The 22,548-nt window shown below is 47.8% G+C and overlaps 1 protein-coding gene across 8 annotated transcripts in view; it reads right to left on the bottom strand.

Moving 5' to 3' along the window:
- Nucleotides 1-21,699, bottom strand: part of RNF152 (ring finger protein 152) — an 82,365-nt gene extending 60,666 nt beyond the window's left edge. For 2 of the 8 annotated variants that reach the window (XM_040478653.1, XM_040478648.1), the window contains exon 1: nucleotides 21,387-21,659. The gene's annotated coding sequence lies outside the window, so the exon portion shown is untranslated. Of the gene's footprint in view, nucleotides 1-12,469; nucleotides 12,579-13,267; nucleotides 14,498-17,240; nucleotides 18,478-19,269; nucleotides 19,383-20,033; nucleotides 20,158-21,386 lie in introns of those variants that run through there. The other 6 variants (XR_005791558.1, XR_005791557.1, XM_040478649.1 and 3 more) reach the window with 6 other exon arrangements.
- Between the last annotated feature and the right edge of the window lie 849 nt (nucleotides 21,700-22,548).

Genomic DNA, 22,548 nt, shown 5'->3' with positions numbered 1-22,548 from the left:
GCTTGGTTTCTCTCTCTCTCAAACATAGACACTTTTTTGAAAATTTAAATATAGGTCTTTCATAACATTTGAAATTCTTAGAAAGCATTTTTAGAATCTTCTAACACCTTGCAGGTAAGCTTGTTTGTTCCGTGAACATCTTAAGCCCGCCATTTCTTTGTAAGGATGACGCGCTAAAGGAAACCCGTCTTCACTATTTCAATTACCACGAAATCCTAGTGTGTAAAATCCACAGACATGGGAAATTTCTAGCCTCAAATTTCAACTGCTAACTATACACACAGCAATGATATAAAGACGAAATAAGAAAGCTTATAAGCATGTGTCTTGAACAGGCCACCATCACAACAGTGACAGTGTAATCAGGACTCACTATAAGCATCTACATTTTCTTTTATTATTACTTTTTAACATTTATTCACCTTTGAGAGACAGAGAGAGACAGAGCATGAGTGGGGGTCCGGGGGAGGAGGGAGGGCAGAGAGAGAGTAAGACCTAGAATCCAAAGCCGGCTCCAGGCTCTGAGCTGTTAGCACAGAGCCTGACATGGGGCTTGAACCCACAAACAGTGGGATCATGACCTGAGCCGAAGTCGGACGCTTACCCGACTGAGTCACCCAGGTGCCCCAAGCATCTGTATTTTCTGATGGAGGCTTGTACACTGAGCTGAATTTAATCCATGGGGAAAAAAAGATGGGCAAGTCTATCAACCCAAGTTGGGCCTCACCACATATCTTGTCATATGGTCTCTCTCCACTGCTCCTAAACCTTGCTCTCTCTTGGAAAGAAATAATTTGGAAGTAAGGAAATACTGTTTTACTGGACCCACGTTTGACACTAATCTCCTGCTTTCAGGATTATAAAGAGGCTAGAGTGGGGGGTGGAGTTGAGAGCACACAGGAACCCTTCGGTGGCCAAATGTCATTTGGGCCCTGACACTGGCCTACACACTCCAAAGAGAAACAGCCTTTACTGATCAGAGTCTGAGGATGGGATTTATTGTCGCAAATACACTCAAGGACGGATTTTAAAAAACACTTCATGTCATGTGTTCTGTCTCCTTGTCTCCCACACAGCTCTTTTCAACTAAGTGGCCTCACCTGCTCTGGTTTTCTTCTACCCAACAGAGAAAGTGCGGAGTGTTCCTTCCGTGTTTCCCGGTCTGTCCCCTCGCCCGTAGGCTCTGCACCGCTGGCTTGCTCCCCCGTTTCAGGAGAGACTTCACAGCCCCACCGTCCGCACTGCTCCCGAGTCCAGGCCGGGGCCTGTGTCTCAGCCAATGACGACCCATCCCCACTCCCTTTAGGTTTTACTCCAGGATGTCACTCTTCTTTCTCCCCCCCCCCCCCTTTTATTTAAGGATGTGGAAAGGAGAGGAGTTCTTGTAAGGTTAACCAAGCAAGAAAAGGACCAAAGTCCTATTTTCCTGCCGGCATGTTTGGAGACCTGACCTCTTCACATCCAAGAAAAAGAAAAGTGAAGCCAAAGCAAGGGGCCAGCTTCATCCAAGGCCAATCGGTCCAGGTACAACGGAGTGTCTCAAGGTCTCCCTGTGTCCGCCCATCCGGCCCTGGTGTTGGTGCTCTCTCTCCTCCCACTACCCCACCCCCATCATACCTGCCCACTCCCTCTCTGCACCTGCGTCCCCGTGGGGCTGGCAAATGCTTGATCCAAGTGATTAGGTGACTGTGTCATCCTTCACGAGGGCGCTCACATTTTAGCAAAGGATCCATGGACACAAAACCCAAAAGGAAAAGAAAAAGGAACTAATTTATAACGAACTGTCTTCATACCAGCTTCAGCCCTCAGACATACCATTTACTTTCTCTGGGCCTGCCTCTGATTCCTACCTCAGACTGCTGTTCTGAGAAGTAAGTAAGTGAACGTATACATAATACTTAAAACAGCACCTGGCACCTTGCAAGGGCTCCATGCACATCACTTATCATCATTAACCATGACCTTCACCATGACCTTCTGAAGTAAGTACTAACCGGTCTCATCTTAAATGAGGACACGGAAGGACTTGCTCAGGATCACAAGGCTGATGAATTAGCAGGGCAGGGATACAGCCCTCAGTCTACCAAGAGACCACAATCCCCCTGCTCTTTTCACCACACCACAAGGAATGAATCTCTAATGGTAAAACCAAAGACACCCTGCAGGCCCATGGGGTAAGATCCCACTGAAAGGGTCCTATGGTTTGCTGATAGTGTACTAGCAGAAGAAAAGGCTGGGCAGCTGGGGTAGACACAGAACGATTCCTGGAGCGTGACCAGGGTTGAACAGCGTGGCACATTCCGTCAGGGCTAACTCAAGGCCCAGCTCTGAAGGGCAGACCTTGGCCTACCAACTTACCTCATTTGGGCTCAGCTTTTCCTGACTATAAAGTGGAACAATTTACTTGGGACGCTGTAAGTTCCTGACATCTGGAGGTGTTCTCAGCGGAAGATAAAACCTCTTACGGGGAAACTCCGTAAAGGGATCCTGCAGCAGGGAAGACAGCAAACCTGGGGATATAAGTTACTTCTAATGTTAGAAACGGGAGGCTTCACAAAACAATAGTCTAGAGATTAACAATGCTTAATAAAAAAAAAAAAAGAAAAAAACCCGCCAGAGCCAAAAATATTACTAATGACCTTGATAATATCTGGTTAAAAGTTCCACATTAACTCTGAGCAGTGTAATTTTTAGCCTCCAAAATATTCCTGAAAACTCACCTATTTCCATTATATTATTACAAATCCATAATTAGGCCCCTTTCCTTTCTGGCTTGCTCTACATTTGAAAAGCATTCACTATTCTACTGACGCGGACTTCCCTCAAAATAACCTCATTATTCTATATTTCCACAATTATGTCATGGATATAATTACTACCATCATGATTTCGGCAGCTATTTGTTGCACTATAATTTCCAGATGAATTTCTGGTATGGAAATAAAATAGCCACAATAAGATAATTAATTACAACTCTATTATGATTACAGCACAGAGTGACCGAAATTAAAACCCTGAAAGTTTTCGTATTTCATCTTTAGTATATTTTCTTTGTAATAGCCGCTGTTTCTTTTTATTGGTACTTTTCCGTAACTACTAAGGCGAAGTCTGGAAAGACCACCGTGTTGTGACGCTCTCAGTTACCAGTGCTGTCACCAATCACACTCAGGGTTTGCAAGCTGCTTTTGCCACTCGACAGCGTAATCTTGACCAAGCTACCAAACCTCCCCGTGTCTCAGTTTGCTCATCCAAAAAATGAGGCTAAACACGGAACCTGCTCCTAAATTATCGTGATAATTAGCTTGGATAACTCACACAGAGCTTTGCAAAATGCTCTGGACACAGTTACCGCCAAGCAAAGTTAGCAGTTACTTCTTTAACTTATAACGTCAATTCAAAGATATTCACTGTTTAAAATTTCACTCCAGGGGCACCTGGCTGGCTCAGTGGGTGGAGCGTGAGACTTGGATCTTGAGGGCGAGAGTTCGAGCCCCACGTTGGGCATAGAGCCTACTTAAAAACAATAAAATAGGGGCAGTTGGGTGGCTCAGTCCATTAAGCGTCAGACTTCAGCGGGGGTCATGATCTCACAGTTGCTGAGTTTGAGCCCTACGTTGGGCTCTCCACTCCGAGCCCACTTCAGGTCTTCTGTCTCCCTTTCTCTCTGCCCCTCCCCCCGCTCGTGGTGCATGCTCTCTCTCTCTCTCTCTCAAAAATAAACAAACATTTAAAAAACCAAAATAAAATTTTATCAAAATGTTGCCATCTTCGTATGTCATCTCCAAATGCCACTGCCATTTGCTTCTTTTTCGGCCAATGTACTAAACTGATTATTCAACCACCACTTATGAACATCAGTCTACCTGACACAGTCTATAAAGTTCCTTCCTTCTCCACAACCCAAAGAAAGCAGACTCATTTTCTGAGACCACGGGACCAGCTAGAGCAGAGCGCAGGGCACCAGATTCGAACTAATCGGCACTGAATACTAGAGTTTTTGAGACTGATGGGGCAGAGATCATACTAGTAAACAAACTCCACAAAAGGAAAAGGAGGCGCCTCTAGGTGGCTCAGTCGGCTAAGCGGCCGACTTCAGCTCGGGTCATGATCTCGCAGTTCGTGAGTTCGAGCCCCACTCGGGCTCTGTGCTGACAGCTCGGAGCCTGGAGCCTGCTTCGGATTCTGTGTCTCCCTCTCTCTCTGCCCCTCCCCGCTCGTGCTCTGTCTCTTTGTTTCTCTCTCAAAAATAAAAAATAAAAAACAAAAGAGGGGTATCTGGGTGGCTCGGTCGGTTAGGTGTCTGACAAAAAAAAAAAAAAAAAAGGAAAAGGAAAAGGAAAGCCTCTCCTGTCCCCAAAAGATTTTCCTCATCTATCTAAACACGAAGCTTTACTCTGTATATTTGTGAGCACTCCACACACTATGCTAAATGAATTTCATCTCATTAATTTAATTTTAGAAATAGAAAAACTAATTTCAGGCCTCTACTACTGTCCTACCCATTTAGGCTCCAAGTATATTTTGGTTCCTGAAAATCTACCCTCAACTTCTTCCATGAAACCGAAGGCCACACTACAGGGCCATTTGCCCCCGTACGATCCCCTTGCTGTTAGTTTCACAGCGCGTTAACTGACCAGAGAGAGAAGAATCAATCAAGACAGTCAATATATCTTCTGAGTAGAATACAAGCTAAGCCAGGGGTGGTAACCGACATATCATACTTCCAATTGCCAATACGAGACTCAACTACCAAGATACAGGACCCCAAAGAGAAAAGAAAACTTCCCAATGATCCAGTCCTTAAGCAACTAGTAGCATTAAGATACCATATCCAAAATAGTGGGGGAGATGTAAGAAAGCGTTAGATCACTGCAGTCTCTAAGGAGATGAAGACCCAGTGAGAGACAGAAGGTTAACAGTTTATATGACAACAGCTTGTGACAACATGGTGGGAAAAAATAAGCCAGGTCCCTGAGATGCAGAGATGCGCGAGGTAGGCACAGCCCTCCCAGAACCCACATCTATCGTCAGTCAGCAGCTGGCCGCCCCCGGGACCTATGCTAGGTCTGCAAGAGGTAGGGAAGCAGCGATGGTCATTTTTGGTAGCGATCATCAGGGATTCAGAAATGGGATTTGAACAGGGTATCAAAGGAAGAGTCAGGATTTGAACAGAAGGACGGAGGAAAAAAGAGAAGGCAAGAATCCTCAAGGAGGCAACGAGAGGAAGGCAGCCTGCGCTTGCCCAGGGGCAGGTGAGTTAGCCGGTTCAGATGAGCCGAGCATCGTCCATCCGGATTCCCAGTATTCCAGGCAGGGCCCCATGTGGACCACTCTTCATGCGCTATTTACATGCATGGAAAAGAGCTCAAATATCTTAAGTCTAGGAGAAATCACAATCAATTCGGGAATAATACATGTAAGTTAAGCTACACTATGACACGAAGTCACTCTTAGTTCTCAATACATGCAAGTATCCTCTGCTCCAGAAAACAAATGTGTTTTCTTTGTTCCCACCTCCCTTTCGACCTACGATCCTTCACAGCCAGCTCGCAGAGGCTCTCTCTCCCACTTGGCAACACGGTTCGACCTCAGACTCACAACGGCCATCTGGATGTGGATTATTCTCAAAGGTACAGCTCTGACCTCTCTTCCAAATGCCGTTTCCAAAGAGAACTCTTGATCTCCTCCAAATCTGGTCTTTTCCATGTAATTTTACAGTTGCTACTGTTATTCACCCAGTACCCCAGACTTGAAAACCCATTCACCTCCCACCTCTCATTGAACCGGTCTCCAAAATTCCACTAAATTTGTCTCTGACATGTCTCTCACATTCGTGCATCCTTTCTGTTCCTGTGGCCCTCTTCCTGGGGTGCAGGTGTTCACTACGTCTTTTCTGGACCCCAGCTGGTCTCCCCAGCTTTGTCTTTTCCAATCCACACTGACTGCTGCCAGATGAAGCTTCCAAAAGCACAGCTTCAAACCCACATGATCCCCAGCCCCCAAACCATCAATGACTTCCAACCAAACAAGTCCCAAAGTCCCCCCTCCCCCCACCTTCCCACCAGCTATTCCAATCCTTTTCTGACCAATCCGGCTCACATCCTCCACGCTGTAGTCATAAAGCATTATCTGGTGTCCGGAAGACAACATCCACGCTCCCCTGTCACCTTGCTGCTGCTGGAATGTCATTCTACCACCCGCACGCCTGGATTACTACCTGCACTTCAAGAGCATCACCTTGCATGAAGCTACGTTAAATCCTTTAGCCAGAGTAATCTCTCCCCTCCGAGTCCCAGTATCACTTCATCCAGTATCACCTGGCACGTGAGTCCCTTGTGTACATGTGTTCTTACCCCGACAGAGGTGACCTCCAAAAGGAACATCTCTGTGTGAAAATAATCAAGCCAACGCGCTACGTTAGTACCCTTCTTACAAGGAAGCATTGTGCCAAGAGTTCTAGAAGACCCAAGAGTATCGGTTGACAGCTCAATTGGGAAATTATGCTCAAACAATGCAAAAATAAAGCAGTCCTATCACTAACTCTTCATAAGCATCATATACAGATGCTTGCTGGATTCATGAAAATACGGAACATCTCAGAGAAAGGGAGTCTCCTGAACAGAATGAAGAATCTGAGGCAGCACACCGCAGTGGCCGACGGCCCAAACTCTGGAGCCATTTGTGGCTGAGTTCTAATCCGCGCTCTGGCATTTACTCACTTTGTGACCTTGGGCAAGTCACGGAGCCTCAGTTTCTTGTCGACAAATTAAAATGGAGATATTAAAAGTACCTTCCCCTTCAGACTGCAGCGAGAATTATGCACACACCTCATACACAACACTCAGAGCCTGACATATAATCAGTGCCATCCATGTAAGTTAGTCTTATTACTGGAAGGCGTTCTCTATGGGGGAAAAACACAAGAATCTGCTATTTGGTAGTTAAGACGCCTAAGAGGATCTCTAACTCGAAAGGGGGCCTCTCCCATCTTAAAATCGTCAATCCGCATTTACTCTACTTCCCGACAGGAATTCTCTGACCGACTGACAGGTAGGGTGAAATTCAGCAGGGGTGGCTCTTTGTACCACAGAGGGGACGCTGTGCAAACAGAGCAGGCACCTCGACCACTGAACCAAACACAAAGCCCTCAGCCACCGCAGGGCTCACCCACAAACAGCCATTGTCTCCCACAAACAACCCCGCTGTTGTCCTCCAGACGGATGCCAAACAAAACCGTCTGACTCACGCATTTTGGTCAGTGGCTCTGTGTAGACACAACCACAGATACAATTAATTGCTGCAAAAGAAATCGAGAACTATGCACTGAATTCTGTCTGATAAGCAAGCTTTTGGGCACCAATCTACAGCATTCGGCTGGACTAAGCGTATACGAGTCCGTTTCAAAGCCCATCGCATCATACAGAGACTTATTAGTTCATGGTGTGGGGAACAGCTGTGGCTGTAGGGTATCAACATCTGTCATTTTTCTCCCCAAAAATGTTACAATGCGTTAGACATAAATTGCCACAAATATCTCAACTTGAGCTTGCATTCCAGACACACATATACAGTGAAGTGAAACCTGCTAGGACATTTGATGTTTTATTACTTTTTACTAAAGTTATTTATAGCTCAACATTCACAGGTCAGAATTACCAGAGTGGTGGAAATAACAAAGTCACATTTATCATTATCTCATTTTCTGACAAAATACAGAAATTAAAAGACTTAAGAGCACTAAGACTGATGCTATACAAGAACAAACAAAAATATCTGTCCCTTTTTCCATGGCTGGAACGTCTGTTTTTACTTACTACCTGGAATATGGGCATGGGCGCTCCAACAAGGTCTCTTCATCCAAATGTCAGGGAAGGTTAGGCAGGGTGGACTGCCTGCCTGAATAAAGCACCCCCAAATCTCACTGGTCTAATGCAATAAATGTTTTCATCACTTCTTCACACTGCATTCCAATGCAGCTTGCTAAGGGAGGTTCTCCTCTACTCAGTCATTCAGGACCCAGGCTTCTTCGATCTCGTGGCTCCATCATACCCTGGGGCCTCACGGTTCTCCCCCACTCTCCCTGCAGCTGGCCTGACGACCAGAAAGATTGCAAATGTCTGGAAACATCTTTGATTGTTACAACGAGGCAATTGGCATCTAGTGGGTAGGGCCCAGGGATGCTACTAAACACCCCACAGTGCACAGGTCAGTCTCCCCACAACAAATAATTATCCAGTCCCAAATATCAATACTGTCGAGATTCTGCTAAGCCTCTAACCAGTCACCAAAATCAAATGACATGTCAATGCTCAGGTCTACCACCATTTTTCATGGAGATACACTCTAATCCATCCCAACAAATCCACATATCAAGTTTGTTCATTCACTTGTTCATCCTTTCATCCATTCATCCAAACTCCTGAACGAGACAAGGTCCCTGCAGTCAGAGAATTCTCAGTGGAGCAGGGAGGTAACCACATACAAAATTATCACACACAGAGGTAAGTGGGATTACAAAGAACAAATGGGAGGGGTGGGCGCCTGGGTGGCTCAGTCGGTTGAGTGTCCGACTCTTGATTTTCAGCTCAGGCCATGATCCCAGGGTCATGGGATCGAGCCCCGTGTGGGCTCTGTGCTGGGCAGGGAGGCTGCTTAAGGTTCTCTCCCCCCTCTCTCTCTAAAATAAAACAAAATAAAAATTAAGAACAAATAGAAGCAAAACTAATTCTTGCTTCTTCCTGAGATAGCTGGAGGAGAATCCGTAAGGCGGTGGAATGAGTAGGAAGTCTTGAAGCAAGCATATACTTACAGCTTTCCATCCAGACATGGTGTTTAGTGGGAAGGGGCAGTGGGGGGACAGGCAGACAAGGCACTCCAGGACAAGGAAACTATATGAACAAAGGAATGGCGATATGAAAGGATATGATCTATTCCCCTTTTGGTGTTGGGCAGAACACTAACCAGGGGAGAAGGGGTTGTAAGAAATGTTTTTTTGTTCAAACAATGTTTCTAGTAACATATTCATGAAAGTCTTAAGCTCCCAGCTACACGCACTGGCTCTCAGTCAAGTGGCCCTTCAAGGAACAATTCACACCACCAAACTACATAGAAACTTGTTAGCACAGGGCAAAGCTCAGATAACAGTCGGAAATCTCACTGAAAATTTCCCAACAGATCCCATCACCGACTCTCCAAACCATGCGGCCTCAAAGTCAACATCAAACTGATTGAGGCAGATGTGAACCCAAATCATCCATCTTGGTTCCCAGAGACAGAACAGCGCAACAGCGCAGCAGTCAGATCTCTTTTTAAATTATATTACACCGAACTCATTTTTTAAAAAAGCGCTAACGCATTTTTTTTTTTTTCAATCCCAAATCTCGGCTGTGAATGCGGCTCCCAGGCTGTGGATCAGAGCACAGAGCACACAAATGCCTAACTCAGCTCTGACATAAACTCACCAGGTGACCTTGGGCAAGACACCTAACTTTCCAGGATCTACCGCCTCTCAGAGAGCATGCTTAAAGCAGTTAGGGCTGTTCCTGGAGCCTATGATAAACATTATCTGTTACCTCTGCTCTATAGGTATCTCCTCCATCCCCCGCCCCCCAACTTTCTTTCAGTTGTCAATCCAAACACTGTGGAATCCAACACAGTCTGGGAAGGGAAGCATCTGATAAACGTCCATGTCATTTCGTAGAACATGCATTATTAATAACAACGTCAATTTGCTTTGGGCAAGATGCTTTTAATTACGAAGCCAATAGCACCATGTAAACAACAGTTGTTCTTGACTTTGCAGCTAAAATTGAGTTTAGAAAATACCACGCTCCTACACAATTATTTACCCCGTTATTTGCTTTAACTCGCCTTTCCTCCCTCAAACTGTTGTCCCTCTCTCTCCTTTTCTCATTTTCGCTGTGATCAGCTCTGGGAAAACAAAGTGTATTTAGTTGTTAAGTACTATAGATTATATCGAGCGACACCAGTCACCTAGCACTAAAAAGCCTCATAAAAGGAAGAAATTTGTTTCTCTACAAGTCAGAATCTCAAAGGAGAAGTTAAACCGAGGGAAGTGAACTCCAGAACCAGAGGAACATCAGCCCGTGCAGAACTGCTTCCTCCTGCAGCGAGAACAACCCACTTCTAGGCTGTTCTAAGTGGACATCCATGTGAAGCCCATTCACCTTTAGAAAGAGTAGCAACAGAATCTAATGGCGATGCCCTTTGCCATGAGTCAAGGACAAGGAGCAAAATGAAAGCCAAGGCAACCAGAGAACCGAGGCCGAATCACATTTACGCTTCCAAATTGATTACCACTGCCTTCCTAATTTACAAGGAATTCTAAACTGTCTGGACAGCATCCGTTTTTCAATTTCCATTCCAGACTAGCCTTGATTCCTGAGGGTGTTATTTTAAGGAGCAACTTAAAGACAGGGTTTGGCGCTCTCCACGGACAGGTTCCACAAATAAGATGTAATAAATCTGGGGGTAAAATCTAACATATTCTTTTTAACTCCTTGGTGAAGGCATTTTTTTTCCTGGCAAATCAAAGACCTCCTTGTAGGAATGAATGACTGAGGTAAGATGCGATTCTCAAATACCTTGTGTATTATTATTTTGACATAACTCAAGATGTGTGAACGATTTGTTTTTGATAGCTCTGACTCCACTGTTGGAAAAAAAAAAAAAAGAGAGCGGGTGATTCTGCAAAGAAACACTAACTCTCTCAACTAATATTTAGCATCCGTGTGTAGAAATAAAGGCAATTTAGAAAACGAATTCTGCTTGCCTGTGAGTTTCCCCTTCCATAGACAAACCATTTACCTTTTTCTCAGGTGAAGCAATAGCCCACGAAGAAATCTAGCTTATCAGGAACATAAATGAATACGATTTCTCAGTGCATGAAGTGATTACACAGGAATCTGAGACGTGAATGTCTAGCAATTGCCCTCAGGTGCTATGTGCATGGGGTTTTTGCAGACCTACCAAGCTAATTACTGTTTCTGGCAATTTGCTGCAGGTCCTAACATCCCCAGATAAATAGTTACACTTCCCAAAAAGAAACAGAACACAAAGGGTTATCACTGGAGGCATCAGCTAAAGACTAGAACAATCTGTGGCTTATCCAAGGGCCTTATCGGTTGCCATCAATCCCAGGTGTTAGTAATGGAGATTCAGGAAGAGGAAATGTCGGCAAATTGGAGCCCAGGCTCCAGCTATCTCCACTCAGTAGAGTGGCCCAGTTCCCTTCCCGCCCCCCAACCCCACCCCCCAAACCCCCACCTTCCCCCACCCCCCCACCCCCCGCTGGAGTGAACAGACTCCTCGGGAAATCTCTCCCTCAACTCTGGGAGGGAAGCACTGGGCACTGTGCACACAAGCACTCCTATCACACTACTGTTATGTTCACAGCATGTGTGCATTCCAGAAGCATCCTTAGCTGCAAACAAAAAGACACGGCAACTCATCAGCTAGCATCACATGGTTCCACCAAGAAGAAAAAAAAAAAAACAGGCAAGAAGAACATAAGCTCATACATAAAAACACGAGTTATCTGCACAACAAAGGAACCCAGAGCAGATCTAGGTGTATGCATTTTCAAATCAGCTGTCAAAGGGCCCAGACTGAAATCCTACAAAGATCAGCAACCCAGCCCTGAACTGGAACCCAGCTCTCAAAGATGAAACTCCACCAGTCCCTCAACAAGTATTTATTGAATGTCAACGGTGCCCCAAGCCCTGTGCAACAACCCTACCAGGCACAGCAAATACCGTGGTTTGTAGAGCATTTTTAAAAGATCCCATTAACTTTACCTTTACGTTGTATAGTCCAGTTTTCCTTCCTGCCTGTGCTAAAGAGATCTCTTCTTTAATAAAGATGGCAATAATAATAATAAAGATCCCATTCCAAAAAAAGATCCATAAATAAAACGACTGACAAAGCCACGCTGGCCTTCTGCAGTCTTATCCTGTCCTGTTCTCTCCTACCTCCTTTCTGAGGATGGCTGCATCTATAACCATGTGAAGTGTCCCCAAAGCCTGCTTCAGGATGCTAAGACAGTCACAGAACCAGGACAGGACCCCTAAGTAGGGTGATTAACTCATCCTAGGTTTCCTGGGGCTGTTCTGGTCTTAAAACAGAAAGTCCCTCAACCTGGGCATCCTCTTAGTCCTGGCCAAGCTGAGTCACTGTGTCATCCTACATCCCAGGAAACCAGACCCTAGGAAACCAGACCCTCGCTTTGCCTGGGAGGAGCGAGGCCACAGGAGGGGTGTCTGGGAAAGTCTGAGTTCCCTGCAGGTGGTCTCACAGCCTCCCTGCTTCCTCCAGCTTCCTCCTGAGAAGGCCTATCCTTTTAAACCCCACATCATTTAAGCAAAGCTTTACAGAGACTCTCCAATGACAAGACTCCAATGACATGACATACAAAGCAAATCCTCATAAAAATGCCAAAGGCCGTAGTTACTTAGATGTGGTTATCCTCTTGGCTGGTTAACGAGCTTCTTCAGTTCAGAGCGCAACTATTCATCCTGAGATTTCCAGAACTGAACACCAAGACTGGTGGATGGTAGATGCTAAATAAAACAGACATTAATAATAGCCGCCATTATGTAGTGTTTACAATGCACAGGGAAACACGCTAAGCACCTTATGTAAATGATCTGACTTACTCTTAAATAAGTCAATGAGACTGACTGCCCCTCCATTTTCCAGATGAAGAAACCAAGGCCCAGTCAGACCTTATTTACTCAAAGTCATTACAGCACAGCCAACACTTGAACCCAAATCCATCTTGCTTCAAAAATTCCATGGTTTTAATCACTTAACTAAATTAGGATCAAGTAAGGTGGGTATGGATGGTAAGGGATCAAGAATTGAGAGAGAAGAGTATCAGATGCATTTGGTTTATTCTGTCCCCTGTTAGCTTTACCATTACAAAAAATACAAGGCAGAAAACCAAATTGATTACAAGTTTGTACCTTAAGCTAAGGAAAGGCAAGGATTTTACTTAGAATTGTACAGAATTGTGCCCAGCAAATGGCAGGCACTGAGTATTTGAATAAAATTAATATACACAATTTTATATCTAACATGGAGTTTAGTCACTGATTTTCATGCCCAGGTGCCCTGGGTGGCTCAGTCAGTTAAATGTCTGACTTCGGCTCAGATCGTGGTCTCGCGGTCCATGAGTTCGAGCCCCGTATCGGGCTCTTTGCGGACAGCTCAGAGCCTAGAGCCTGTTTCAGATTCTGTGTCTCCCTCTCTCTCTCTGCCCTTCCCCCACTCACGCTGTGTCTGTCTCTGAGAAATGAATAAACCTTACAAAAAAAATTTAAGTCACTGATTCTCAGTGTTTCAAATGCCATTTTACCCATCACCAGAGGTGAATAGATGGATTCCTACCTTCGGTTTCTTACATGTTAGCCTGATGAAGTAGGACTGGATGGACAAGTTCTTGCCCCAGATAAGGATGGCTCTCTACCTGTATGGTTGAATTAGCTATTATTCACTTAAAATGACCATAATCCTTATGTCTCATGCAACAAAGGGGCAAATTCTCTAAACAAGGTACAGAGATCTATCCACGTTTTTCTCCAACCCCTTTTAACCTGCAAGGAAGCAGTTTACAAACCCATCCCAGAGCAACACAACTGGAAGAGAATATCACACCAAACACTTTGTTTTTGAGACATTTATCTCTGCTCCATTCATTATCCCTCAAACTGAGAACATTATTTTCACGTCAATGTATTCCTGGCCATTTTCTTCAAGCAGCTGAACACATTTCCTCTTTCATAATAACGCTATCCATGATGATCAAGCATTCCAAGTGTTAAACCAAAGTTTCTATCATGTGAATGAGTATTCCAAAATCAAAAGAGGCGAGGCAAACCAGAGGTCCATCACGAAGGCATTTATGGCTTAAAGCTCATTACAAAGGGAGACATGGTAGTCAGTTGTGGGCAACTGTCACCCGCTAAGATTCAACCCAAACAGCAGTCTGTTTCTTGAGATTGTGGGGTGGCCTTGAGATTATGGGATGTAAAGTTCTAACACGGCTTGCTATATGTCACAAAGGAGAAGACATTTTTGTTTGTTTTGTTACTGTTTTGGAAGAAGCAGACAAACTAAAATCAAAAAACAGACTACCAATAACGATTCATTTTCTTAGAATGATGACCCTCAGTGAGAATGTTCACTTCCCAACCACTGAGATGTACAATGCAGCCTGGCAACTCTAATTTGATTCGATATTTAATCATTATTAATGCAAGTAGGGGAAGCTCTTAAAAAGAAGTTTTCTTCTTCTTAACTTCCCGTAGGTCTATGACCAAAAACATCCATAATTCCTTTATCACAGTGGGTCGAAATCATTTCTGTGCTGTCAAAGATTCATCAATGACTGAGTATTTATTGAGCCCTTATGCTGTATGCACATGGTGGGGAATACAAAATAGGTTCAAACCTCATCCAGTGTTCATCTCTGAGGAGCCTGCAAGAGAAAGGAGATCTTGCTGGTTTCAGTCCCTACATCCACCAGCTCGAAGGTCCCCCTGGAGGAAGCCAGATCCCTCACCCTTCCCCCCAGCTGAGCAGAGCCTGGAAAAGTCCCATTCCCATCCTGGGACATCGTTTCACTGTATCTCCCTTTACGTGAAGTAGCTTGAGTGGGTTTCCGTTCCTTGCAATTAAACAGAAAGAAAAAGACACCTCAATCTCAGGTGATAATTCAAGACAATCTATGATAAGTGCCCTTTGTGGAACGAATGAATGAATGTTGAATGAAATGAGAGATGTAGGCAATTTTGTCAGAGAACCTGGAAGAAGTGAAGGATTGCGATGGGCTAAGGAGACAGACTTAAATTTTTTAGAAGAGTTAAGAGCCAGTCACACCTTCAATGACAGAGTATAGGGAGAGGACATTGCAGGCTATGGAATATTCCAGAATTTTAAAACAGGCTATGCAAAGCATTTGGGGGGAATAGTGTGTTAACCATCCAGCTAGTGTGGCATTTTCAAGTCAGGCAGAGCCAAAGTCAGGGATGGACATGAAGTCTGGGGTCTAGGTGGGGAAAACTTTAAAGGGAAGACTAAAAAAATAGGAACTTCGTCCCCAAAAAGCAGAAGCCACTGAAAGCCATTCCGTATTAAGCAAGGGAATGAACAATTAAAACGGCCTACTGTCCTGAGGGTATCAGCATTTTGTAATATGGATTGGGGTGGAAAAGCCAGGAGGTAAGGGTACCCACTCTTACAGTCCAGAGAAATGAGTTCCCCGTCTGGGATATGGCGGTGGGGACAGAAATTAAGGGAGACAGGGGATCTGTCAGTAAGGAGACATCTAAATTCATCTGTTAATCAGCAGAACTTCAATATTAATAAGAATACTCCCTATTTTCACACTTATCTGTCCAAGCTTTTGCCAAAACCTCATCAATGCTGATAGAACCTCAGGGAGGAGTGTATTAAGTGTGGTTATCTGGATTTATAAATGGAAGGTGAATCAGAAAACACCAGGACAGAGCACGGCCCTCCAAGATTCCACCTCATCTTGACTTTGCCTCCACCAGAGGCTCGTCTGCATTTGATCAATACCTTCCCCGCAAGCAGTCTGATAGCCCAGGAAGCCTGTGTGATGTCAGAATAACTTTTATCATGCGAAATGTTTGCAGTGAGTGTTAGGTACGCAGGAATTAATAAATCCAGTGGCAAAGAAGGCATCCTGTCCTACTCATGCTCTCCGCTCCCAGTAGATCACAAGGAGCCCCCCCCCCCCCCGACCCCACCCCACGATTCTATAAAAAATGCACTCCAAGTCTCAGCAGCCATACAGGGTCCGGGCCAGAAAACCCACAGGCCTCGACGACCACCCAAAGGAGAAACGAGTCGCACACACTGCTGGCCTTACGTCTTACGATGACAGTGGGTCATCCAGAAAAAAAAAAAGAAAAAATCCTTAAACATCAAACAAGGACTTATTTTATCCGAAGGAGATTTCAACCGCGAAGGCGGGCTCCTTGGAACACCTCGTGGCTCACCAAGCCAGGGGTGGGGGAGCAGGAAGATCAACGCCTTCCTCCCTTTCGCTTTGTCCACCACACCTTTGGGACGGGTAGCGCTAGGAGCCACCTCCACTCCGCAAGTGTCCTCCACCTGGACGGCCGCCTTCGTCGTGCAATTACAGCGGCGGGTGCTCAAGAGGCCAAACAAAATACAGACGTGTGTTTTGGAGCTTCCTAAATATATTTCGAGCCTAGCCTCTCAGGGCCTCATTTCCCCTCCTGCTAGGTCTGCGCCTCGCCCTCAGCCCAGCCCCCACGCACCCCGACTTGGCTCCTGGAGGTCCCGGATGGGCTATATTTGGTTCTCCCTGCTGGTTTCTCCGCCACTCATTTCCCACTTTCCCTCCGTTTGGAGGCAATAGTTTGTCACCCCAGGGAAGCAGAGGGTAACCTCTGCATTATGAGGCTAACACTGATGTCCTCTAGCCTCTGTGACTCAGGGGCCAGCAGGCATTTTACCGGATCGCCTGTCTGGGGAGAGCTGTCTTTATAGAAATGACTTCAGCAAGGTGATTACTGAGCCAGAAGCAATACCATTTTGTTAAATTCCACGCTTATGCCGCAGGTACTTATCACATCCTAAAAATTCTAATCAATGCATGCATTTATCACAACACCAACAAAGGCATTTAAGGAACCGGTGCGTCCTACAGCAAACTCTCTCTACCAGCCACCAACTGCTTAATCCACAGCCCCTTGCAATGCCTGCCCCTCAGCACCCAACCATTTGGAGGGACAGCATGGTGAGGAAGGCTTTAAAACTGACCACCTTCGTTGTCAACATTGTCAATATGGTTGCTGATGGAAGCACGAATGTGCCAGAACCCAACCCGGTGTTCTGCTGGTCCCGTGACCAGAAAACAGCACATATCCGAAGTGCCTTTTCTAAACATTGGAGTCACAAGGGGGTGACCCCAGGCCGCCCTACACACATGCCTGCCCCCTCGAAATCTTAGTTGTGGCCCTTATTAGGCCCACGACCACTCCTTCTCTACCCCAGGCTGTTCCAGACAAACTCAGGAAGTCTTAGACAAGAGGCAGATGGTGAGGGAGAGAAAGTCTGTAAGTAACAGCTCTCTATTACATAATGCTAAACACAGAACCTCCTAGAACTAGCCCTGGAACTACCTCCTGGCCTATCGCTTCAGAATAAACAACTACTCAAAACAGGCAACAAGAGAGAACACTGTAATTTTTTATTTGATGATCAATGGACCATCACATTAGTATATATAACACCAACATATCAGTAAATACCATGGTGGGGCAGGACCAAATTCCTTAAGATATTTATTATTCATTCATCGCACTGGCACTCGTAAACACCCAACGTCTACAAAGCATGAGCTAGCCCCACAGGAACACACTTCATAACCTCATCTAGGCCACACCACCTGCGGAGGTCATGAGAGAGGCTCACCTATATCCAGCTGTCCCTTCTGCAGGGAGAGAAATATTGAATTGGGGTTTAAATGGCATCATAGGACTAATTGTGGCCAAAGCAACAGAAGTCACTTGTGGGTGACGTGGGTGTCGTGAATACAGACAGCAAGATCCTCCAGTTTCCTTTCCCACACTGCAGGGACCTCACACACACACTCAGGGTCACACCTCCATCACTTTGGGTCCTAGAGGGACCATGACGAGCAGGTCCCACCTGCTGACCACACAGGACACATCGTATGGGAGAGAAAGAAATCTGTATTTAGCCAGAGATTTGGAGGTGATTTCTTACTGCAACATAACCTAACCTACATTGCCAATACGTCGCTGTTTATAAAAGACAGATTATATAGGCAAAAGTGCCTCCCCGCTCCCACCAACTGTTTCCTAAATCAGATAATACAAAAAAGCAGGGTTTGTTTCAAAATTCAAGTAATTCTTTGAAGAGTAGAGGGTGCAGACAGGATAGACAGGTTCAAGCAACTCTGAGGGAATAAAGAATGAAACGGAACGACCTTTCAACAATGCTGAAATCTAAACATTCACGTGGAATTTAGCTGAAGAGCTGAAGAAAAGGTCACCTTCGGACAACAGGTCCGGTCACTTATGAAGTAGTGATCTCCCCAATGAAAGAGGCATTCAATGATCATAGTCCCTCAGCAGTCCAATACCGCCCTTTGTTCCTCTCTCTCTAGCTTCCTTTGAATTTAATCAGAATCAGGTCTCTGAGAAGCTCCCTGAAGGTGGTTCATTTTTATGTCTCCAGACACCCCACGCCCCCACCCCTTGGCATCTTTCACAGTCTATGATCTATCAGGTGCTTGATAAACATCTGCTGAATGAATTAAATGAACACTGTAGAAAGGACTCGGGCACTGGACGCAAAGGTTGGTCCGATAACCTTCTAGGGCTCCCCCAGCCTACAGCTAAACACTACTGCAGACATCTGGGGGTGGGGAGCCTCCACCTACAAAAAGAAAAACCAAAATAAGCATCAATACAACACTTTATTATGATTTGTTACCGCACACCGTTTAAAACCACAGGAAACCTAACACTGCACTATGGCTATCTTTGTTCTTGGACGTGCATTTACATGTGCAGGCAACTGGTCTTCCCATGGGGAATTTTGTGTGTGAGGTATTTATTTTTTCTATTAAAAAAAAAAAACCACACCCTTTGTTTCTATTGCATTATTAACACTCCCTATTATCCCATCACGTGGCTTTTCCTCTTGCTGGAACACAGCACACACCCTGCATTATTGCTGACATTAAAATTACTTGTCAAAGTACCTCTATCCTAACACCATTACAAACCTGATCTTCCCAAAGCGGTGGCCTTTGTTCTAGCTGAGACCAGATAACTCCTTCACCTCTCCCAGGGATTCCTGGATGCTCTGAGTATAGGGCTCAATGCCAGTGCCACTCCTGTTTTTTCAAAGTCCCCTTTCAAAACACAACTACCCTAGAGGTGAATGACACATGTTTCAAGTTTTTCAATTTTATCTTTCTGTGGGTTTGGGGGCGGAAATGGTGACGAGAGAGTCTGCCATAGCCACGGCACTCCTGTGGCTGCAGTGCAAGAAGACAGAGCACCAGGAGCCCGTGGCCCTCCGCAATCGCTTCTCCCAGCAAGATAAACCTTGAGTCCACCCCCATCACCATTCTTATTCTCTGCTCCTCGTGCAGGATGCCAGGACTCTGCCCTCTAGGAGACAATGCCAGTGCCAAGGTGTCCTGGTATGTCTGAAGGTTACCTTTTCATGGAGCTCTATCGAGATAACCCCAGATTTCGTTAGCTCGACATCAAAGCAGAACTATCCTTGGAAAGAAAGGTACCGGCCAGAGTTTTTGGAAAAGCACCAACAACCTAAAGATAAAATGCAGACCGAGAGCCTAATGGTTCATGGCTATGTAAATGGAAACTTAACTAATGCTCCCGGCTCTCTGTTCTCTTTCTGCTCCCCCAACTGCCCTCCCTTCCACCTCCCAGTTAACTTACTGCTGGCATGTCCCTCCTGATATTGCAAACACTATTACAATGAAGGCTTGGAGGAGAGACATTATTTCGTAAGAAGGTTACTACATCTGACCAATGCCCTAATTGAGCACTGGTCAAATTTATAATCGGCCTTCCAGCCATACCTTTTCAACAAGCGATATCCATTACCAGACTGGAGCCAAAATGTATCACTACAGATAAGAAAGCAGGCATATATCCAAACCCCACATTCAGACACAACTGTCTATGTATCGATTATATCAAAATTCCCATCAGTAGAAACCCGGTGGAATTTATTCGACCCCAAACGCACCCTGCCCTCAATGACTTTTTCAAAAGGAAGGTTTCAAGTCATTTGCAATTTCCTTCTCAGACCCAGGAGTTTCAGCAGCCCCCAGGCTCCTCGACACAGACAGCAAAGGAATGGATGCAGAAACCACCCAAACAGCCCCGTGCAAACACTGCTGGCCCAAATGACCCAGAGACACCCAGGCGGCTACCCAGACTACTGGGGGTTACCTGCATCTGTCACCGAGTCCCTTTCACCCCCTTCTGCATGATGACATCAAGTGGAAACGGTACGCGTTTGGGAGGCAAGAGGCTGACAAGCAGGAAGCACAATTGAGCCTGAGCTTTGTTCAGCCTGCAGTGAAATACATGCAGTAAGGGTTAGATACGCGCAGCAGAGAAAGAAATCCGAGCACCCTCCCCGGCCAGCGGCGGTGGAGTGGGTGCACCGGGAGGTGGAGGAAGGCGGCGGAGGCGTGGAGCGCCCGCCAGCCGCGGAGGGGGCGTAACGCTCCCTAATTGTCTCTACAGGATAAATACCCCCCTCCCCCCACTCCGCTGCAGTCTCCCCCGCCCCCAAGTTCCCCGGTGGTACAGCTTCTACCAGCAACCGTAACCCCTCAAAAGGAAAGAAAGACGAGAAGGCGTAGAATAACATCTTGGGGCAAACACACACTAGCAAAATATACTAGTAAACCAGGTTATATGGGAATGCGGGGCGCCCGGTCACCCGCCCAGACACACACACACACACACAGCGGCGCTGCATTCACAAGCATCCTTTCTTTCGCCCCTGTCCGCCACCTCATCAAGTCACTGTCACTCTGTTCAGCCGATTTCTCTACTCTTTCCAAAACCTTGCAGCGCTCCCCCCGCCCCACCCCCACCCTAGGCGGGCTCGCGGACGGCCGCCTCGCGTGCAGCGTCCCACGCGTCCAGCCTGCTTTGTCCTGCCGCTGCCGTTCCAGGAGCAGGCGCCCCAGGCACGTGGGTCCGCACAAAAGACCCCCCCAACATCTGGCCCGCCACTGCTCCCTCTCCTCCCGAGAGGGGCTCCGGGGCGGCGGAGTGGCGCGCGAGGGCAACTTCTGGGGGGTGGAGAAGGCGCTCGCTAGGGGACCATCCCGGGGCGCGTGCGGGGTGGGGGCGCCGCTGGGGCGCGCGCGCACGTGCACCCTCAGGGGCGCGCGCGGCGCGAGCACGAGACGCGCTCCCTCGGACCGGAGCTCCAGGGGGCATCCGAGGACTCCGAGGAGCCGCCGACAGCGCCGCTCCCCCGCCCCAGCCGCCAGCCCAACTCCGCCAGCGCTCCGGAGACACGCAACTCCAGGGACCCCGTCCCCGGCGCCCGGGGGCCGCCCCGCTGTGGCCCGCGCTCCCCTTCCCGGGACCCCTGCGGCCCGACTCCCCCCATCCACTGTGCAAAAGGCGCCCCCCGACACACCAGGCGGCGGCTCCCCTTCCCCGCTTCCCGGGCTCCGGGCGCGGCCGCCGTGGGGGCGAAGACATCCAACCCTTCGCGCCCCTCTCGCCGCCCCCGACCCGGGAGGGCCAGAGCAGAGAAACAAACCGAAAGTCACCGACCTCTCTCCGCAGCGGGCTCGGGCGCTCCCTACAGAGGCGGCGGCGGCGGTAGCGGTAGCATCGCGGGGTGGTCCCGGCGCGCCCGCCACCCGCTCCGCCAGACGCGCGCAGCGGCAGGCTGCGGGGCGGGCGCGGGGGGCGCGGCGTCGGCGCCCGCAGCCCCTGCCCCCGGCTCGACCCTGCGGGAGGCGCCCCACCTGCCCGTCGCCCTCGGCGCTCCCGGTCGGACACCGCCGCCAGGCGCTCGGCTCCGAGCGGGAGCTTTTTGTGTCACCGCCCAGACCCAGGCACCGAAGGGGGTGGGGGCGGGAGGCCGGGCTCCGCTCCCCGCGGCACCGCCCCTCCCCGGCGGCTCCACCTCCTCCGACACCTCCCCCCGCCCTCCACGCCCCCGCGGCGGCGGGTCCGGGACGTGCGTCTGTCAGTCCGGCCTGCCACACCTACACCCCGAGCGCGGAGCTGCCCACGCTGGCTCGCGCGCTCCCTTGGCCACGCCCCAAGTGCCCAACCTCGGCCGGGACCTCGGCGTTGTCTTTCCCCTCCGCGCACTGGGCGGGGGCGACCTGGGCGACGATCAGGTGTGAAGAGGCCGAGTTCAGCCGGCTCCAGAGCGGAGCCCCAGAGGTGGGGGCAGAGGCTGGCGGGGACAAATGTGCGGCTGGCGACCGAGGGACTGGAATCCGCGTCACCTCAGATACTTTTGGGCTGCCCCTAAAAGTTCACGTAATCCAAGCAGGGAGGGGTCCTGCTTTTGTGGAGTGGAGGACGCGTCCGGAGAGGCCGGAACAGATAACACCCCACCCCACCCCACCCCCCCACACACACATCACCGCCTCGCTCCCTGGGAGGGGGTCGGGGAGTAGGAAAGAGGCAGGTGCAAGTCCTGAGGGTTATATGGCAGGTGCGACCCACCGGGGCCCACCTTATTCTCCACCTTGAAACCCTGCTTAGAATGACTACTTCCTCCAAGGAAATGTAAAGACCTGGTCTCTTGCCTCTTGCTGTGACTGCAAAATTGGGGAATGAAGGAGGGGGGAGTCGCCCGTAGAGGAGGGTATCCGTGCTCTTTTTAAAGGATTTCTATGCAGAATGAAGATCCAAAACTCTATTCTATGACTCCGGTAAAGATAAGCCTTGACCATCCTGCCCGGATCTTCAGCAC

Source organism: Herpailurus yagouaroundi, unplaced genomic scaffold, assembly GCF_014898765.1.
Source record: "Herpailurus yagouaroundi ecotype Mexico unplaced genomic scaffold, PumYag 142, whole genome shotgun sequence".
Classification (NCBI taxonomy): domain Eukaryota; kingdom Metazoa; phylum Chordata; class Mammalia; order Carnivora; family Felidae; genus Herpailurus; species Herpailurus yagouaroundi.
Note: the sequence above shows the minus strand (reverse complement) of the source record. Positions and strands in the feature narration are given on the sequence as shown.